Here is a 19295-nt window from a genome sequence, read left to right as displayed (position 1 = left end):
CCATCAGATGGAAGACCTCTCTCTCTTTCTCTGCCTTTCCTCTCTCTGTGTAACTCTGATTTTCAAACAAATGAATAAATCTTTAAAAAAAAATCTATGTTAGGAGAGGACGAGACATTACCAAGAACTGTTTTGTTTTAATGCTTTCTTTTGGATTCCATTGAAAATAGCTTTAGTATGTTTGCTAAAATATGTATTTTTAATTTTTAAAAAATTCAAACAGCACAAAAAAAAGCAAAAGCAAAATGGAATTATCACATGTGAGACTCTGCTCTCTTAAGGTGGCACAGAGGGACATCCATCCAGCCCTGTATCCAAACACACACACACTCATACATGTGCATGTACACACCCACATCACCAACACACACACACACACACACACTTCCGTGTGTTGCGTTGCACTTGACGAGCACATGGACATGGCGTTAGGTTTCTTTGTCAGTTGCACAATTGGGTTGCACAACATATTTATGTTTTTTAAAAAGAAAGAGTTTTCCTAAGTCACTACTATGCTGGTTTAATTCCTTAAATGTTGCAACCTATTTTAATAACCTAATATTTCAAGTTTCTGGATTTGATGACGTCTGAGCGCCTACACAGTATAACTCCATGTAGAATGTCTGCTTTCATTCTCCACAGTCTTCTGAGATCCCTCCAGGTTGCGCTGGAGAACTAAGGACATCCTTCAGAAAACGGTCCTGCAACCGTTTTGTGAACATAAGCCAGCTGTCCCTCTCTGTCCCTGGGTGTCGGATCAGTGGAGTCAGCACAGATCAGAGACACTCAGCCGTGATCACGTCGGCACTGAACAGCACAGGTTGTGTTTTCCTGTCATTGACGCCTGAACAATGCAGCACAGCAGTGATTTACGTAGCGTTTACGTTGTCTTCCTTACCAGGAGTAAAGCAGACACACTTCACCGTGTGCAGGAGGATTGCACGGGTTATATGCGAATATTAGTATGAAAAGCTTGAGCATGCAAGGATTTTGTTTTGTGTAACGTCCTGTAACCGCTGCCCCTGACCTCAGGCTGACTGTGTTTCCAGTTACTCTTAGGTAGACCTAAGAACAGACAACTGCACGCTCACCTATTTCTGAATTTCTTTAAAATCCTTACTAATACAAGAGAAATAAAGATGTTAGGCAAACAGGTCAAACAAAACAGCAACAAAAACAGGATATGACTGTGTCGTGACAAGCCATCATGCACAAGTACTCTCTTGTTTAACTATCGGCATGATGGTGTCTTTTGAGACATTTTGTATGCTTTACCTTACAAGTATATTGTAGGGGAGGGTTTGTGGTGTAGCAGGGTAGGCCTCCACCTGTGATGCCGGCATCCCATATAGACACCCATTCGAGTGCTGCTCCACTTCCCATCCAGCTCCCTGCTCATGTGCCCGGGAAAGCAGAGAAGATGGCTCAAGTGCTTGGCTCTGGCACCCATGTAGGAGACCCAGAAGAAGCTCCAGGCTCCCGTCTTTGGCCTGGCCCAGCCCTGGCTGTTGTGATCATTTGAGGAGTGAACCTCAAGTGGATGGAAGGTTTTCTTTCTCTCTGTCCCTGCTCCTCTCTCTGTAACTCCACCTTTCAAATAAATAAATAAGTAAAATCTTTAAAAGAAGAGTTGATTGTATACATAAACTAAAACTGCCAAAGTGATCAATATGGTTGTATTTAACTAACTTACTTAAGGTTATAAAGTTCTATCTACTCACTGAGGGGACACTGTTCTAAAATTAAAGAATTGGAAATAAATCACAACATGTACTTTTCTGCCCTTTAACAGAATGTCACACGCAGACAAAGCAAAGATATTCTGTTTGGAGCATGGGTGAGTTTTGGGGTGAGAGATTGATTTAAAACTAGTGCGGTGTCTATGGAACTCAATGCCACCTCTCTAACACAGCAGGTAGAAAACCCCCAAACAGGCAGAGACCATTTCGTTCTCCTCGGCTGTTGACCTTGGAGACCACCTGGGTCCTCGCCCATCTCCAGGATGCGGCGAGGATGTGAGGGGTCCAGGGCTCACCAGGCGCTTCCCATCTCCTGCACTCTGACTGTGCTCCTGCACTGTGCGCACACAGGAGACCCGCGGGAAACTCCAGCAACCCAAGCAAATGCTGTGGGGTGTGATTGGTAGGGCCTTCGACCGGGCACACAGCTGGGTGGCTTTGGGAACCGTCACAGGAAAATCTAACTTTTTTCCCCTTGCTGAGAATGCCTGACCCCTCGAGGGCTCTCAGACAATTTAGGGTAAGAGTCTCATGCAAGACGTGCTAGGGATCCTGCTGACATTTTGCAGGGGATGGAGTAGGATTGGCGAGTCTGCTGTCAGTCCAGATTCTCCTCTTGCCCAGTGCATCTGCTGCCTTTCACCTTACAATTGCAACGTGGGAGCAAGATGAATGTTGAGAGGACAGAATAAATGTGGTGAAAATCTTCCCATCTCTGCTTTCTACCTCGCGTTCTTCCTGCAAGGCCTGCTCATGTTCAAATCTGTCTAAAGATTTTGCAACAAAACCAGTCTCTCTCATTTTAAACTTTCCACTCCAGTAACTGTCATTATGACAGAGCTTGCCCAAACCTGATTGCAACTGGTTTAAGCACATTAATTTTATCCCTAGCATGAATATAAACTTTTGAAGACCGTGACAATGAGTTCTGCTATTTCTTACTGCCTGTGAGGCTCAGTATAGCACCAGGCAGATAGAAAGTAAGTGATCCATACTCATTTGTGAAAGGTGTGTAGGAACCAAGTGATTATACCCAATGGATCCCAGAGGCTTCCACTAAGAACCTTTTTAGAAGGATAATAAAAACCCCACCTATAATCAATTGATTGAGACCCATCAACTATGACTGTATGCCCAAGATACACATATTGATCGAGGAGAAGTTGGGGGACACTTTGTAACACATTAACTCCCCTCCTCTCCTCCCCTCTGACCTTGGTGAAGCTTTGGTCATCTTTTTCTTTTAGCGCATCTGTTTTCACACTGAGAGCTGTTACCTTCCTCTGGATCCAAAATACTACCGTCAGGACACAGTGAAGATGCAGTCGAAGTTAAAGAGCTTGTGCTTGTAGTGACTCCTAAAGCAGTTTGAGATTTCCTCGGATACCCAACAGACCCTAGGATAGGAATGGAGAAAGGAGTTGTCTGTGCCCATCTAAAATTGGGCTTTTGTTTGTTGTCCTGGAACATGCAATTAAAGTACTGAGGGATATGAAATGTACTAGAAAAACAGTGATTACAGTGATGAAGTTCTAGGTGTAGACTACGTAGGAGAGAAAACGAGGAAAGAACAGTAGTCTAAGAAGTGGGGGCATTGGAGACACTAAGGTGGAGGAGAGACTATGAGGTGAGTGGGTAGAACGTTGCTTTGGGATTTCAGTGGTGGAGCTGTGCTGGTGAGGCCATGATCAGCGTGTGCACAGAGAGGAGTGGATGGCGTCTTGCAGGGGAATGGAGCGTTCGGACGAGATGATCTGCAAACGCAGGGAGAACAGACCAGGGCGGCAGTGTGCTCCCACATGCAGAACACGCTCCCTGCCGTCCTCCCACCCTGGCTCTCAGTCCATCCTGGCCTCAGTGGGGAGGTCTACCTGTGGTCGAAACTCAAGGTCTCTTGATCTGGCTTCTGTGGCCACAAAGACGAGGAAACTGCTGTCCCTGCCCTGGTCCTGCACAGAGTGCTGATCAGGGGTAGGATACTCGTTAAAGACGCCCCCGTGTACCTAAAGAGAAAGAACGCTTTCTAGCAAGCCAGTACATAATTAATGTACTAACTCAGCTCAGCTCATTATTGGAGAATGGTTGTTGAATTCTCAGAATTCATTTTCATCGTTCCAAGTCTTCTGGACTCTCAGACTATAATGTTGCTGCTAAAGCATGTCTCACCCACTTAGGAAATCCTGCGCCTGCCGTTGCAAAGCAAATCATTGGTCCATATAGACATTGGTGAATCAGCTGAAAGTGCAATTAACAAAGTTTCCACAAGTAAATGACTTGGGTGGGTGAAATAAATTGAGTATGGTGTGCCACCAATTTTCATAAATGTAGCACGCATTTCAAGAAAGACTGATTTGAACTTATGAGAAGACCAAATGCCATATATCATTAGGACTTGGCAAGTCATTCCGGTTCTCACAAAGAAAAAATCAATCCCTGTAGTCTTTTTGCTCCAGGGAAATCATGCCAGTATCTGTTTATTTTTATAATGCTAGAAACACATATACCCACATTCTTATATTTGAAATGATAAAATTGTATTATGCAGCTATAAAATATTATATTTCAGGAGGCATCCTTATGATTTAGGTTAAGTGGTTCCCACTTAGCTCACTCCAGGATGATTGAAAAAGTATTACCGGGGCTGGTGCTGTGGTGTAGCAGGTAAAGCCACTGCCTGAAGTGCTGGCATCCCATATGGGCGCCGGTTCAAGACCCGGCTGCTCCACTTCTGATCCAGCTCTCTGCTATGGCCTGGGAAAGCAGTAGAAGATGGCCCAAGTCCTTGGGCCTCTGCACCCGCATGGGAGACCTGGAGGAAGCTCCTGGCTCCTGGATTTGGATTGGCACAGCTCTGGCCATTTGCGGCCAATTGTGGAGCGAACCAGCAGATGGAAGACCTCTCTCTCTCTCTTTCTTTCTCTCTGTCTCTCCCTATCTTTCTCTCCCTGTGTAACTCTGACTTTCAAATAAGTAAATAAATCTTGAAAAAAAGAAAGAAAGAAAAAGTATTACCCCTTCCCTGTTATTCACTTTGGGCCGATGGAACAGTCCTTGATTGGGAGAAAACAAAATACATTTCACAGTGGGCAGGAGGAGCCCTGGATGAGAAGGGAGGGCCCAGTGCCCGTCATGGCCACCTGCCTATTTCTCTTAGTTTTCTGTGAGCCTCCTGCTTCCCAAATCTCTCTGAAGGGGTCTTCAAAAAAATTCACGGAGGAGCAGGTGTGTGGTCTAGCAGTTAAGATGCCAGGTACGATGTCTGCATCCCACAATGGATCGCCTGGGTTTGAGTCCCAACCCTGGCTCCCAGTTCCAGCTTCCTGCTAATGCAGACCCCGGGAAGCAGTGGGTTATGGATAGATGTTGGGTCCCTGCCACCAGGTCAGAGAACCACACTGAGTTCCTAGCTCCTGGCTTCAGCTGCAGCCAGCTTGGGCCATTGCAGTCATGGGGGAGTGAACAAGCAGATGGAAGCTCTTCCAGACTGTCTCTCTCTGTCAAATCAAAAAGGTTTGTAGAGATTGCCTGTTATGAGGAAACTATGCCTTGATTTCAGATTATTCTGCAAGAAAATAATCTGCTCATTCTAGTTTCCACAAACGTTTGAAGTCCTTTCCTGTTTGGGAGTGGGAGGGGGGATTTCTGTGGAGGCTCAGGACAGTAAAGTCATCCTGGGGAATGAGACAAGCAGCTGGTAGAGCACATCTCGTCCTTACCAGACTCACTCTGATTTGCTAGGAAGCCTCGGCCTCCTGGGGCAGCTCGCCCTTTGTAACAGTGTTGTAACCTCTCCTGGACATTGGAGATCCACAAGGGTGTCTTGCAGGTGCAGAGGAGGAAGACTGGTCCTGGTCAGCTGTGGTGGAAGAGAGGCTGTGGAGAGCTGGCTTAAGCCATTTGCAGTGACCAGGAGTCACTCGCTTTGAGCAAGGAGGGACCGTGGCTGGGCCTGTCAGAATTTCTGTCTGCAGTGCTTATGTGGCAGGTCTGGATGTGCGGGGCCGGGGGAGGGTGTGCTGGGTGCTGAGCCCTAAAGTTCTAGGTTGCTACAAAAAAGCTGTGAATCTGCAGAGCTGACGTTGTCCCTGGAAGCTGCCGCGCGCCCGGGGAGAGGCGCGGGAGAGCTGAGTTTACAAACAGGGCACTGGAAGTCACTGCAGAGTGCAGCTCTGCAGGCCTCACCCTGCCGGTGACATAATTGGGCCCAGAGGTGCCTGCAGGAGGAGGAGAGCGAGGCTTCGGAGGTGTACGGGGACTGTGGGCTTTCTCGGGCATGAAATACAATCCTAATTAAAACAATGGTCTTGGAGGTTGGCCGTGTTACAAAGAGCAGGATGCCTTCAACAGGGATCGCGTGTAACCTCTGTCTGCACACAGCTCGTCTTCAAGCGGGCAGAGAGGATTCACACACCCCAGCTCAGAGGCAGCGATGTGTCCCGGAAAGACATGGTCTTGGAAAGCTCAGACTTCACGTTCCAGCCTAACGTGGGTGATGCGTTCACGCTGCTTGCCCAGCCCGGCCTTGGCTCTTGGTTGGTTTGTGGTGGGAGGAGGAATCAGTGGGTAAACAGCCGTGTCCCAGCCTACATGCAGTGGGTGGAATAAACCTGTTTCCTGATTCAGAGCTAGTGTTCTCGGCTTCTCCCTCCTCTTGTCACCCTCACTCTCCTTCCTGACAGCAAGCATGGTGCCCCGATCAACTACAGCGACGAGTTACACGGACTCTTAGGTGTATATTGGGTCCCCTTCCAGGACAGTCTGCAACGCGCACAACCACACCGTGACTGTCCTGGAAGGGGAAACTGCGCCAGCCTCTGTCCATAGACAGGGGTGCCATGAAACAGAAGTTTAAAGAAGATCATTTTATTTTTTAAATTTTTGAAAAAATATTTTTATTTATTTGATAGACAGAGTGATGCCAGTGGGGGGAGGTGAGGAGAGAGAGAGATGGAAATTCATGGTAGAGGTAGAGGTAGGGGTTGGGGTAGAGGTGGAGTAGGGGTAGGGGTAGGGATATAGGGTAGAGGGTAGAGGAAGAGCAGAGACATGGGGGTGGGGGAGTTTTCTATATACTGGTTCACTTCCCAAGAGGCCCCAACGTCCAGGGTTGGGCCAGGCTGAATCCAGGAGCCAGGAACTCCATCCAGGTCTTCAAGGTGGTTGGTAGGGGCCCAAGCACCTGGCCATTTCCCAGGTGCAGTGACAGGGAGCTGGATCGGAAGCGTAGCAGCAGGGACTGGAACTGGCACTCAGATCCTGGATGAGGGCACGCCGAGCAGCGCCTTAGCCTACAGTGCCACTGCCACCACGCCTGCCTCCACATCGTTTCAATCATTAAAGACATGTATTTCCTTATTTTAAATGCATATTTATGCAGTGAGCTTGTTTTGGGCCAGCCCTGGACAGAGAAAGGTGAACTCAGCACTGCAGGGGAAATTTGTGTTTCCGTGGCAGCTGTCCATTGCGTAGGTCCTGGCAAAGTCTCCAAGAATCTGGAGGAGGCTCTCTGAGTCATTAGAATGTGACCGTGTGGGAAATACTCCACAACTTTGCGAACTGTAGACAGCGTATAGCAAGGCAAAACAATCCTCGTCTTCTGATATGCAGTGCTGCCCACAGAGATTCAGCTGAGTGCTCTCTTCTCCCTTCGGAAAAACAGCTTTTACCTCTCTGTGCCGTTTGTCCCTTTATTCTGTTACACTACAGAAATTTGTACCTTTCTTTTAACTTCTCTTTTGAACTAGTTATGATAACTGCTTGATTCGTGCACTGATTGAGTTTATAAAATATACATGTGTTTGTTGTGTATCTGGGTGGCAGCTGTTACGATTTTCCCTTTTTCAGAAATAGCTTTTTATGAACACTAGTGAACCTCAGAGAGCAGAAACCTTGTAGTACAAAGAAAACAAAAAGGTAAAATGTGTATCACCTATGACCCCACTCCCGCAGGAAGCAGAGGAAACAATTCAGGGTTCTGCTGCATGTTAATGAGTATTTAAACAGATGCTTTGGTAAAATTGGATTTATTCCACGCACAATGGCTTGTAACAGGTTTTGGTCTTATTTTTAGCAACGCAATGGGTAATAAACATTCTTGCTGCACCCACGATCAGGTCCAGTTCTTTTGAACTCCAATTTGCTTCACGACTCAGCTAAAATAATTCTGACTCATTCTCATGTGCCAAAACATTAAACTAAATGGCAGTGTGGCATGGACATTGTGGTCACCAAGGAGGATCCAGACATCGGCTTCCAAGTGTGCGATGGGGGGCAGCAGTTACAGGGACCCCCCGGAGCTACTGACCCGCAAAGGCCGTGTTTCCTCCTTCAGTTCTCAGGTTCACTTGGAAGATGGCCTTCCTTGCTGTGTGTTTTCCTTTTCGAATGTGTCATGTGCAGTATGAGGAGATGTTAAAATTTTGTGGAGAAGTGGAATTGAGCATACATTTATTTTGGTGCAAAGAACTGTTTAGATCCTGACGTTTACATGTACTTTCAAAATACTTACATTCTATGAAATTTTGGGGGCCTATCAAATGCATAGTCATGGTTCAGGGATTACATCATGCGTCATATTGGATTTTTTTTATCGTTGAAAATTGGACATCTTTTTTAAAGTTTTATTTTTATTTGAAAGGCAGAGTTACAGAGAGGTAGAGGTAGAGGTAGAGGTAGAGAGAGAGAGAGAGAGAGAGAGATCTTCTGTCCTCTGGTTCACTCCCCAAATGGCTGCAACAGCCAGGGCTATGCGAGGCCAAAGCCAGGAGCTTGGCGATTCCTCCAGGTCTCTCACGTGGGTGCAGGGGCCCAAGTGCTTGGCCCATCTTCCTCTGCTTTCCCAGGCACATCAGCAGGGAGCTGGATAGGAAATAGAGCAGCCAGGACTCGAACAGCACTCATATGGGATGCTGTGTTGCAGGCGCCAGCTTAACTCACTACACCACAATGCCAGCCCCCATAGTTGGACATCTTGCTTCAAATCTAATAGCCGCTTGCTTTTGTGTCTGCTCTGTGATTAGCAACGCAGCAGGATCTGAGAGCGGTCGATGGCTGGACACACCCCACCACCCTTCCAGAAATTACCCTGAGTTTACCAACCTGAGGGAATGGTATCAGTGACTGTTCAAAGGCCATGATTACATACAAAATATCTTTGATGTCCTGAGAAACTAATGTGGGTCTGGTATTACAAATTTATCTAAACCAGCCTTGAAGTTGTTATCAGCTTTTATTTTAAAATATTTCAAATAGCATAGAAAAGTACAAAGGAGAGTCCAATGAGCATACATAGATTTAGTAATTTCCAACATTTGCCACATTTGCTTCATATATGAATGTTTTACACACATATGCAATATTTTTGGAAGCAAGAGTAGATATATCAATATCTCACAAGATGGGGTTTATGACAAAGATCATAAAATGAGGGAAAAGGGTTCTGTTAATATGCAAAGCATGCGATTCCGTGAAGGCAGCATTGACAAATATCTACATACCAAATACTGCAGCACCCACCCTGCTTCTAACTCGGGTATTAACTTTCATGTCTGAAAGAAAACATGCGGCGTTGACTTTCTGTGTCTGGCTTATTTCACTTAGCATGTGATCTGCAGTTCCACCCATTTTGTTGCAAATGTCAGGACGTCGTTCTTTTTTGTGGCTGAGTGATGCCACGTTCTCTTTATCCGTTCATTCATTGATCATCTAAGGTGATTCCATATTTTTGCCATAGAGAATAGTGCTGCAATAAATACGGGAGTGCAGGTCTCTTTCATATGCTGACTTCTTTCCTTTGGAAATATTCCCAGAAGTGGGATGGCTGGGTCATATGGTGGATCTATTTTTAGTGTATTGAGGAATCTCCATCTCAATGTGCTTTTCTGTAAGGGCAGCAGAAATCTGCACCCCCACCAGCAGGGTGCTGGGGGTCCCTTTCTCCACACCCTCACCAGCAGTTGTTATTTGTTGACTCTTTGATAGGAGCCATTCTGACTAGAGTAAGATGATATCTCATTGTGTTCTTTAGCTGCATTTCCCTGATGGCTGGTGATACTGAACATTTATTCATGTCTTTGTTGGCCATTTGAATTTCTTCTTTTGAACAATGTCTGCTCAGATCTTTTGCCCGTTTCCTAACTGGATGGTTTGTTTTGTTATTGCTGGGTTTCTTGAACTCCTTATATATTCTGGATATTAATCCTTTATCAGATGCATAGTCTGCAAATATTTTCTCCCATTCTTCCTGTTCTCTCTTTGCTCTGTTGATGGTTTCCTTTGTGGAGCAGAGGTTCTTTAGTGTGAATCCCATTAGTCTATTTGTGTTTTTATTGCTTGTGCTTTTGGGATCTTATCCAAAACATCATTGCCTATGCCAATATCTTGGAGTGTTTTCCTTTAGTAGTTTCATGTCTTACTTGAGGTTTTTGATCCATTTTGAGTTGATTTTTTATAGTGTGTAGTGTAGGGGTCTTGTTTCAATCTTCTGCATGTGGAAGCTCTTGGAGGCATTGTACACACTTTGCCGACTGTGTGCGGTAATATTGCTTTCTGTCTTCTGAGCCATTGTTCCAGACTGAAACATAAGTCACTATTCCAGTTTCTTTGGTTTTAGAGAGTATTCTGAGTTTACCCATTTTCTTTATCATTTAACAAAGTAGCACAAGATCCTCTTTGCAGCCTCTATCTTGTATCAGTATCCTTACAGTGAATCACTAGCACGCAGTATCTTTGCCTAGGTCCCATGCTTCTAGAAGGCAGCGGTAATGACTTAATCACGGGGAACTTGGAGCACACTGCACACAACCGACGTGCAGCCAGGGCTCGCCACTCTAAGTTGACTGCTTCTTTGATTCCTTCTATAACAGTAGTGAGCCTCTGCCTTCCTCATACCAAATGGGAAGACCTCGCTTCAGTGCATTAATTCATCTTCATGGGGATGTTTCACTGTTTAAAGACATCGTCCCCATGTCCCATAGACCACTGCCCGGTTGCCCTTGGCGAATTCCCATTGCCCCCGAGCTGCTCGTCACAAGCTTCACAGGCCAGCAGGGCAGTGGGCGAGGCCCCAGGCCTCCCCTTTCTGTGCCAGCCAACCATGAGGAAGATGCCCAGCTGTGCTCATTCACTTCCCCTGCAGATCATGCAAGCAAGGCCTTGGGCCGGTGCAAAACAAAGCATGCTGGTCTCTTTATTTCTTCGCTTTTCATCCTGCTGTACAAATTGGCAAAAGGCACAATTACTGGGAGTTATCCTAAGCTCTCTACTGAAGGTCCCGCAGCAAAATTTTTTGAAAGAAGGAAGCTTTCAGTGTCTTGGACGTTTACATGGAAAGCATTAATGTATTTGGAAAGACAGTAGAAGAGAAGACATGGGAAGAAGTTGGGTTGGTCTTTTTTGGGGTGAACATTAGAAGATGACTTGGATGTGTTTGCTCCTGCAGACATCACTGAGTAGAGATCCATCGATAAGTCTAGGGAGGAAACACGAATACTCCAGTGTGAGTCAGGGCTGCCTGGCGTTCTTCCATGGAATGATGCCTTTCACAAGGCTTTGTGGAGCGCTGTCCTGGAAGACAGGCATCTGGTACTGTTGGGCACCTCCTGTTTTCAGCAGGGAGTTTTGGATTCAGACAGTGGTAGATTCCAGCCTCAGGCCTCCATATCCCAGGGCCAGCGGGACCAGCCGCCTTTCTCCCTGCTTGCAAACAGAGGTGGCAGCCACCAGACAGCATGCTTCCTGAGCACGCGAGATACTGGAACCTTCAGCCTGTGCCGGAGTCTGCTCGTTAGTGCACGTTGTAGCTGTGGACGATTAATGGGCCAGAAAGGCGCAGATGTGGTATAAAATCAAGTCTTGGAGGCGGAAGTCCTGGTTTGGAGCTTAGACCTGTCTGTAGCAGGTCGCCTGGTCATGCTGCAGCACCATACTCCTCAGGCAGCTCCCTGGGCTGAGCAAGGAAGTTCATTTCTTTGTCCTGGTCCCTGGAGTTGCAAAGGAACAATTTTTCCTCTAGATTGGGTAATTTCTTCTTTAAGCATTTATATCTGCCATACCAAATATTGTGCTTTGGGTGCAATATGTGCACTCAACAGGTATATTTGGAACACAGGGGCGTACTTCTAATCTCTGTGGGCCATCCAGCCTCTAGCACTCTGTAGATGAAGTGTCAGCACATCCCTGTGCAGACACTTGGAGCAGATGTGGGGTCCTCGTGGAACCCGTGTGTCTTCATGCTGTTCCCTAACTGTCTCTTGGAATCCAGCTGGGAAGATCTCTTGCTTATCTTTTCCTTTCATGTAGGAAGCAACTGATCCTTGCCCTCTCAATATGGGTTTCCAGGAGGGGAGGTGGGAGGCCATGGAGTGGTTTGGAAGGCACACCCCTCAACATGTCTATCCACGTCCGCATGGACTGAGCGCCTTTGCACGCCACATTGAGAACTGCTTCTCTCTCCCTTCCTCTCTTTCTCTCCCTCTCTCTTTCTCTCCCTCTCCCTCCCTTCCTCTCTCCTTCTCTTCCTCTCTCCCTCTCTCTCTCAAGTTTTAAATTTCCCCAGCTAGTGTAAAACTTAATGAAAGCCCTGGAGTATACAATAGCATTCTGAAAACAGGAATTTGTGACTGCTGTGAATCATCACTCACAGCAGGGACCCAGAAATGTGAATTGTGGGAGGAACACACAGAGGCCCCCTCTCTTTTTTACTGGGAATTTATTACAGGCGGGTCATTATTTACAATGCACCATTCACATCCTCTAAAGAGCCCATAAACTGGCTGCTGAATATGCATTTTGTTCTGTGGTGAACACAGATGTTTCCAGCTAATATCCATTTCATTTAATTTCTTTTCTCTCTCTTTTTTTCAAATTCTATCTTGCTATTTCTGCAGCAGCTGGGTAACTATTTGCCCATCTTCGGTTTGGGAATCACTCCTCATATTTATTATCATTGGTGCCATTCACGTTGCTATACTTAAGGGTCTGTCAGCATTTCCATTAAAAACTTCTGTTCCTGTGAGTTCAGACCCAGGCTGGTAGAGTTTTCTGTGGGTTAAATGCTGTGCATATGAGATCAAATGATGTTGTGCATATGAGATTTCAAATGAGTTGGGATCAAATCACCTTTACAAAGTATAAGGATAGAATCAGTTAGGATGCTATAGTGTTACGGTTTTGCAAGCCGGAAAATGAGGATGAGTGAGACCATTGATTTCCAAAGCTGTTCTTCATGCCCATAAATGAAATACAGATTTTTTTCAACCACTATAGCTTTTCTTTGTTTCAACCATTAATCTTTGAACTTTCCATTGGCAGTGGTGGTTGAATGACTCACCTTCAAAGCAAATCCTATGTTGAGCACACTCTGACAGTGCAGTGGGCTCCATCCCCTTTGCTGTAATGTGGTGTGAGGACACATGCGTGACGCCTGCATGGTGCTCAACCCCTTGCCTCCAATGTAGAAGAGGATCCATAGATGCGGATCAAATTGAACGTAGTTATGACTGTATTGAGTGTGTCAGACACTGTAGTACTGAGTTTTGTCACACCGTACATCTGCAGATGCACTGACTGCAAGTCCATGTGTGTGGTTGTGTTTTTCCAACTGATCTGAAACCTCTCTGTGGCATGGGCTATAAGACAAACAAGCCACCAGCATTTCTCGAGTACTTGATATGCACCAGGGGAGGAGTCTGATGCCTACGATCTTGAGTCTTTTCTGCACTGAGCTTCAGAAGGGCATCTTTTGGCAAATAAAATGGCAGTACTCGGCTACCATGTGGTACACACCACCCTTCAAAGGGCTAAGAGATGTTCCCTAGATGCCTTGAGTTCTTGTTTTGGTAATTATTTGTGAGTTGCGTGAAGTCATGGAATTCATAAATGCAAGGCTCTCAACGACATGGCTGTCTCATGAGAAACCCTTGTTCTTACCTTAGGGAAACACTCCCTCAGCTCTGCGGTCCTCCTCACAGGATATGGCTGTGAGCAATGGGTGGGGGAGGGGACCTGAGTAAAATGAAATTCCTATCTCAAAGTGAACCCAAGGTGTATGCCAACAAGAATTTTGGAAAGCCACCTTAATTCACATTAGGTAAATTCATTAAGGAAAATATAGATTTCCATTTTCACAGAGTTTCTGTTCTTTATTAAGAATTCACTTCCTAACCTAAACACTACATTAAGATTGTCAGTTTTGGCATGAACTAAGGTCATCTTTCTATGAGTATGGTCATATTTTATGAGTGCTAAGATTATTAATGAGGTATTAACAGAGGATTAATGGAGGATAGTCATGTTAAATACTTACTAAATAGAGAGAGTACATTGTGCAAATTTAGATGTTCAAATTATTCTGGACTTAAGATCATCTTAGTATGCATTTTCATAAGAAACTGAAATAGCTCTTTTAGCATGATTAAAAACGGTCAAGTTTACATTTTAGAAACATCTAATTTATAACTTTCACTGATATTCATTAACCTTGAAAAAGCCTTTCAGATTGAATTATTCTTGTGGAAGGTCCTCAAATGCATGTTCTTGTGATCATCAGGGCTTTTAAAATCTCTCCTCCATTTGAGCGATGGCCTCTAACTTCTGTCTTTGTGTCTCAGACGGGCTTTGGGGCAGGAACGGTCTTTTGTCTCCAGTCTCAAATGTCTTCCTCACTTTAGAAAAATTCCTCAGTCTCTGTTTCTGTTAAGCAAGCGTCAGAAACCAACGGAAGGAAATCCATGCCTGCGCCAAAAACAAAATTAACATTACACTAATGAGGTGACTTGAACTTCTCAGGCCCAGGGCATTCACTGAGTGAAAACTGAGACTTCCTGCTGCCTCTGCTCATGCATACCTGGACGTTTCCCAGGCTGGGATCCTCTCAGCTGTGGGTGACTTCACCGTCAGTGGGAAACTTGATCCTGCAGTCCAACTTCGGAAAGCTCTCTTTCTTCCCCTTCCTCCCCTCCTTCCTTTTCTGTCTTCTTCTTCAGGTTTTCCCTCAGTGACAACAAATGAAATATTTAGCTGCTGTGAAGTAATACGTGCACACACATCACATGACAGTTTTCTTGGAGTTTTAACTCCTTTAAGCCTCACAACTGTTTGGGTTTTCAAATTGTCAACTCTATAGGCCGATAATTAAACCTTGTTGGGAGTTACAATAATAACGTTTAGGAATCTTGTCATTACGTAAAAATTCAGTAGGTGATAATTGATGAGTCTGTTTCAGTGTACCATGTAAATGGTACAGAATTCCAAACTGTTTTCTCTAAGTTATCTTCTGACAATATGAAGTTTTAACTTGATCTATATAATATTATTGTTGCTCTACCAGGAATGGAGTTTCCAGGTCCCTTTTTCTGCTCTCGTGCCTGGTGTAGCTGATGCCATCAGCTGGGCGGTTCTCGTAGCCCTCCATTCACAGCAGAATGAAGCACACAAGGACTTTCGGGTTAACATGGTGTCCAGTCAGCAGCAGAGTGAAGTGCACAAGGACTTCCGGGTTAACGTGGTGCCCAGTCAGCAGCAGAGTGAAGCGCACAAGGACTTCTGGGTTAACAGAGTGACGCGCACAAGGACTTCTGGGTTAACAGAGTGAAGTGCACAAGGACTTCCGGGTTAACGTGGTGCCCAGTCAGCAGTAGAATGAAGCGCACAAGGACTTCCGGGTTAGCAGAGTGAAGCACACAAGGACTTCCGGGTTAATGTGGTGCCCAGTTAGCAGCAGAGTGAAGCGCACAAGGACTTCCGGGTTAACATGGTGCCCAGTCCACAGCTCCCCACCCAGCAGCTCCTCTACGGTGCTCGAGCTCCCACGAGAAACACAGAATGGTAAAGCCTACAGCACTGAAAGCTTGTCATGCTGGGATATCGTGCAGCCCTCCGAGAGAGAAGTTCGGAAGCACTCTAGAACGTGGAGGACTGCTGAGGACCTCATCCAAGTGAAACGAGCCAGGCACAAAGAAATGCACTGGGTCACTGTCACATGCGATACCCAGAGTGGTCAGATTGAAGAGACAGGAAGGACAACTGGACAGAAAACCAGAGCACATGGGAGAACTCAGTACCATCCTAACCAATGGGATCTAATTTATACGTACAGAAAAATTCACCCCAAACCAGAAAACACATACCACGTTCAAGTGCCTACAGAACAGATGCCAGGATACGTCACATCCAGGGCCATAAAATGTGCACCAAGTTTAAAATAATTGAAATCATGTAAAAGAGTTTGGCAAGGCACCAGGATATAAGACCAAAAGACAAAGATCAATTGTGCTTCTGTATACCAGCAATACACACTTAGAAGGCAAAATTAAAAATGCAATTTTTTTAGATTCTTAATGAAAATAAAATATTTAGTTATAAATCTAAAACAATGTAGACTTTGAATGCTAAAAACTATGAAACATTGATAAAAGACATCAAAGAAGACCTGAATAAATGAAGACAGGCACTATTTTCATTGATTAGAAAACCTGACATACAAAGGTTAACAATTGTCCCCAAATTAATATATAAGTTTAATGAACTTCACATTAAAGTCCCAATTTTTTGAAATATGTATGTATTTATTTATTTAAAAAAGCAAGAATTACAAAAGAAAGAGACAGAGAGAAAGAGATCTTCCATTGACTGTTTCACTTCCTAAATGACTAATGGCTAGGGCTGGGTCAGGTTGAAGCCCAAAGCCTGGAACTCCATCTGGGTCTCACGTGTGGGTGGCAGGGTCCTGAACTATTGGCCATGTTCTGCTGCTTCCTCGGGTGCATTATCAGGGCGCTGGATTGGAAGGGAGCAGCCAGGACTTGAACTGGTGCTCAGTGAGATCTGCACCACAATGTCAGCCCTCCTACCAGCATTTTTGTTTTTTGTATAGACAGGATTATTTTAAATTTATCTATAAAGATAACATAGTTAGAATAGGAAAACAATATGAAATAGGAAGGATACATTTTGGAAGAGTCATAATGCCCAAATTTAATAGTTAATATCCAGGTAATCTAATAATATCTAAAATAATAAATAATAATAAATATTTTATAATAAAATTTAATAATATCTAAATAATCTAAATATCTAGACTATCTAGGTAATCTAATAATCTAGACTATACAGTGTTGGTTGAGAGAGATGCAGATCATTGGATCATAGCAGAGAAACAGAAATGCTATCAAACACAACTGATTTTTGAAAAAGATACAGAAGCAATGCATTGGAGGAAGCATTTTCTACAAATGTTACTTGAATAATAGGGTATTAATAGGTAAGAAGTAAATATCAGCCTACAACTCACATTTTTTATAGAAATTAACTCAGTATGGAGCATAAAGTTAAATGTAAATCTTCCTAACTTTTGGGAAAACATAGTTCAAATTTTTGGAATTAGGGCTTAATGGAAAATTGGACTTCACCAAGATCAGAGAGATTTGCTCTATAGAAGATCCTTGAAAAGGAAACAAGACAAGCCATAGGCTGGTCGAAAATATTTTCAAACCAAAAATCTAGAAAAGGATTCCCATGTAGAGTACATAAATAAAGAACTCTCAGAATTCAGCAGGAAAAATCGAAAAATCCAATGGGAAAGTGGGTAAAAATCATAAACAGGCATTTAGAGGAGAGGATGTGCACATGGCACGCAAGCACGTGGAACAATTTCCGATATCACTGGACACAAGAGATGTACAAAGTGAACCCAGGGAGAAGTCGCCACACATTCACTAGAGCAGCCAGCATGAAGCAGAATGGCAGTACCAAGTCTGAAGAGATGTGAAGAAGTGGGTTTCTCATATATTGATATGGAACTTTCAAACGCTACTGCCACTTTGGAAAACAGTTTGACAGTCTCTTAACAAACTAAACTTACATGTCCCAGGGGTCATATTCCTGAGCACTTAGTCCACAGCAATGAAAATTTATGTACGCACGAGAAACCTGTACACGGTTGCTCATAGCAGCTTAACTGGCCGTAGCCAAAAACTGGAGACACCTAAAACCTCCTTCAATGAAGTGAATGGTTAAACACACAACGGTACATCCTGCCTGTGGACATAGGAGCGATAAGGAGAAAGAAATTAATGATACATTGAATAGCTCGCATAGGCATCATGGAAAATAAAAACAATCTCAAATGGTCACTTACTCTATGACTAATGGAATCTTCTTCAAAGGACCAGTTAGAGATGAAGGATTTAGCGGTTGGCAGCCATTCGGGATGACGGGACGGTGTGACTCTAAGGGGGATGGGAACAGAGATCTTTGTGGTGATGGAGCTACTCTGGGACTGTGGTAGTGACTGTACAAATCTGCACACAGGATGAATGGCCTTGAACCACACGCACTGCACTCTTGCTGGCTTCCTGGCTTCACTGCTGTGTGCTGGTTGAGTCAGATGCCACCCGTGTGAGAGATGGGAAAAAGAATGCACAAGCCCTCGCTGTACTACTGTTGCAACTTCCTGTGAACCTGTACTTATCTTGAAATTGAAAATTAGGGCAGGCACTGTGGCGCAGCTGGTTAAAGCCCTGGCCTGAGGTGCCGGCATCGCTTATGGGCGCTGGTTCTAGTCCCGGCTGCTCCTCTTCCGATCCAGCTCTCTGCTATGGCCTGGAAAAGCAGTAGAAGATGGCCCAAGGACTGCACCCATGTGGGAGACCTGGAAGAACTTCCCGGCTCCTGGCTTCAGATCAGCGCAGCTCAGGCCATTGTGGCCATTTGGGGAGTGAACCAGTGGATGGAAGATCTCTCTCTCTCTGTCTCTACATCTCTCTGTAATTCTGTCTTTCAAATAAATAAAATAAATCTTTTAAAAAAACTAAAAATTAACAAGGCAAAAAACAGCTAACACAACCCAAAAGTCAACATTATAGTTTATGGTGAAACACTAGAAGACTTCTGATTAAAATTAGAATTAAGATAATTTTATTTGCTATCAACATTAATCTTCAAATTTGTGCTGTGAATTCTAGCCACTGAAGAGAAAGGAAAAAATTATTAGAAAGAGATTAAATTTTTGAAGCTTTTTTAAAAAGTATATACACATGGGGCTGGTGCTGTGGAGTAGCAGGTAAAGCCGCCACCTGCAATATCAACATCCCGTATGGGCACTGTTTCAAGTCTCAGCTGCTCCACTTCTGATCCAGCCCCCTGCTAGTGTGCCTGGGAAAACAGTGGAAGATGGCCCAAGTTCTTGGGTCCCTGCACCCATGTGAGAGACCCGGAAGAAGCTCCTGGCTCCTGGCTTCAGATTGACTGCTCCGGCCACTGTAGCCATTTGGGGAGTGAACCAGTGGACTGAAGACCTCTCTCTCTTTTTCTCTCCCACTATCTCTGCCTCTCTGTAATTCTTTCAAATGAATAAACAAAAATCTAGGGGCCAGTGCCCTGGTGCAGTAGGTTAATCCTCCACCTGCGGTGCTGGCATTCCATATGGGCGCCCGTTCTAGTCCTGGCTGCTCCTCTTCCAATTCAGCTCTCTACTATAGCCTGGGAAAGCAGTAGAAGATGGCCCAAGTGCTTGGGCCCCTGCACCTGCATGGGAGACCCGGAAGAAGCTCCTGGCTC

This window comes from Oryctolagus cuniculus, chromosome 10 (genome assembly GCF_051225735.1).
Source record: "Oryctolagus cuniculus isolate XC-2025 breed Fujian yellow rabbit chromosome 10, ASM5122573v1, whole genome shotgun sequence".
In the NCBI taxonomy this organism is placed as follows: domain Eukaryota; kingdom Metazoa; phylum Chordata; class Mammalia; order Lagomorpha; family Leporidae; genus Oryctolagus; species Oryctolagus cuniculus.
The sequence above is the reverse complement of the archived record's forward strand: the minus strand, read 5'-3'. Positions refer to the sequence as shown.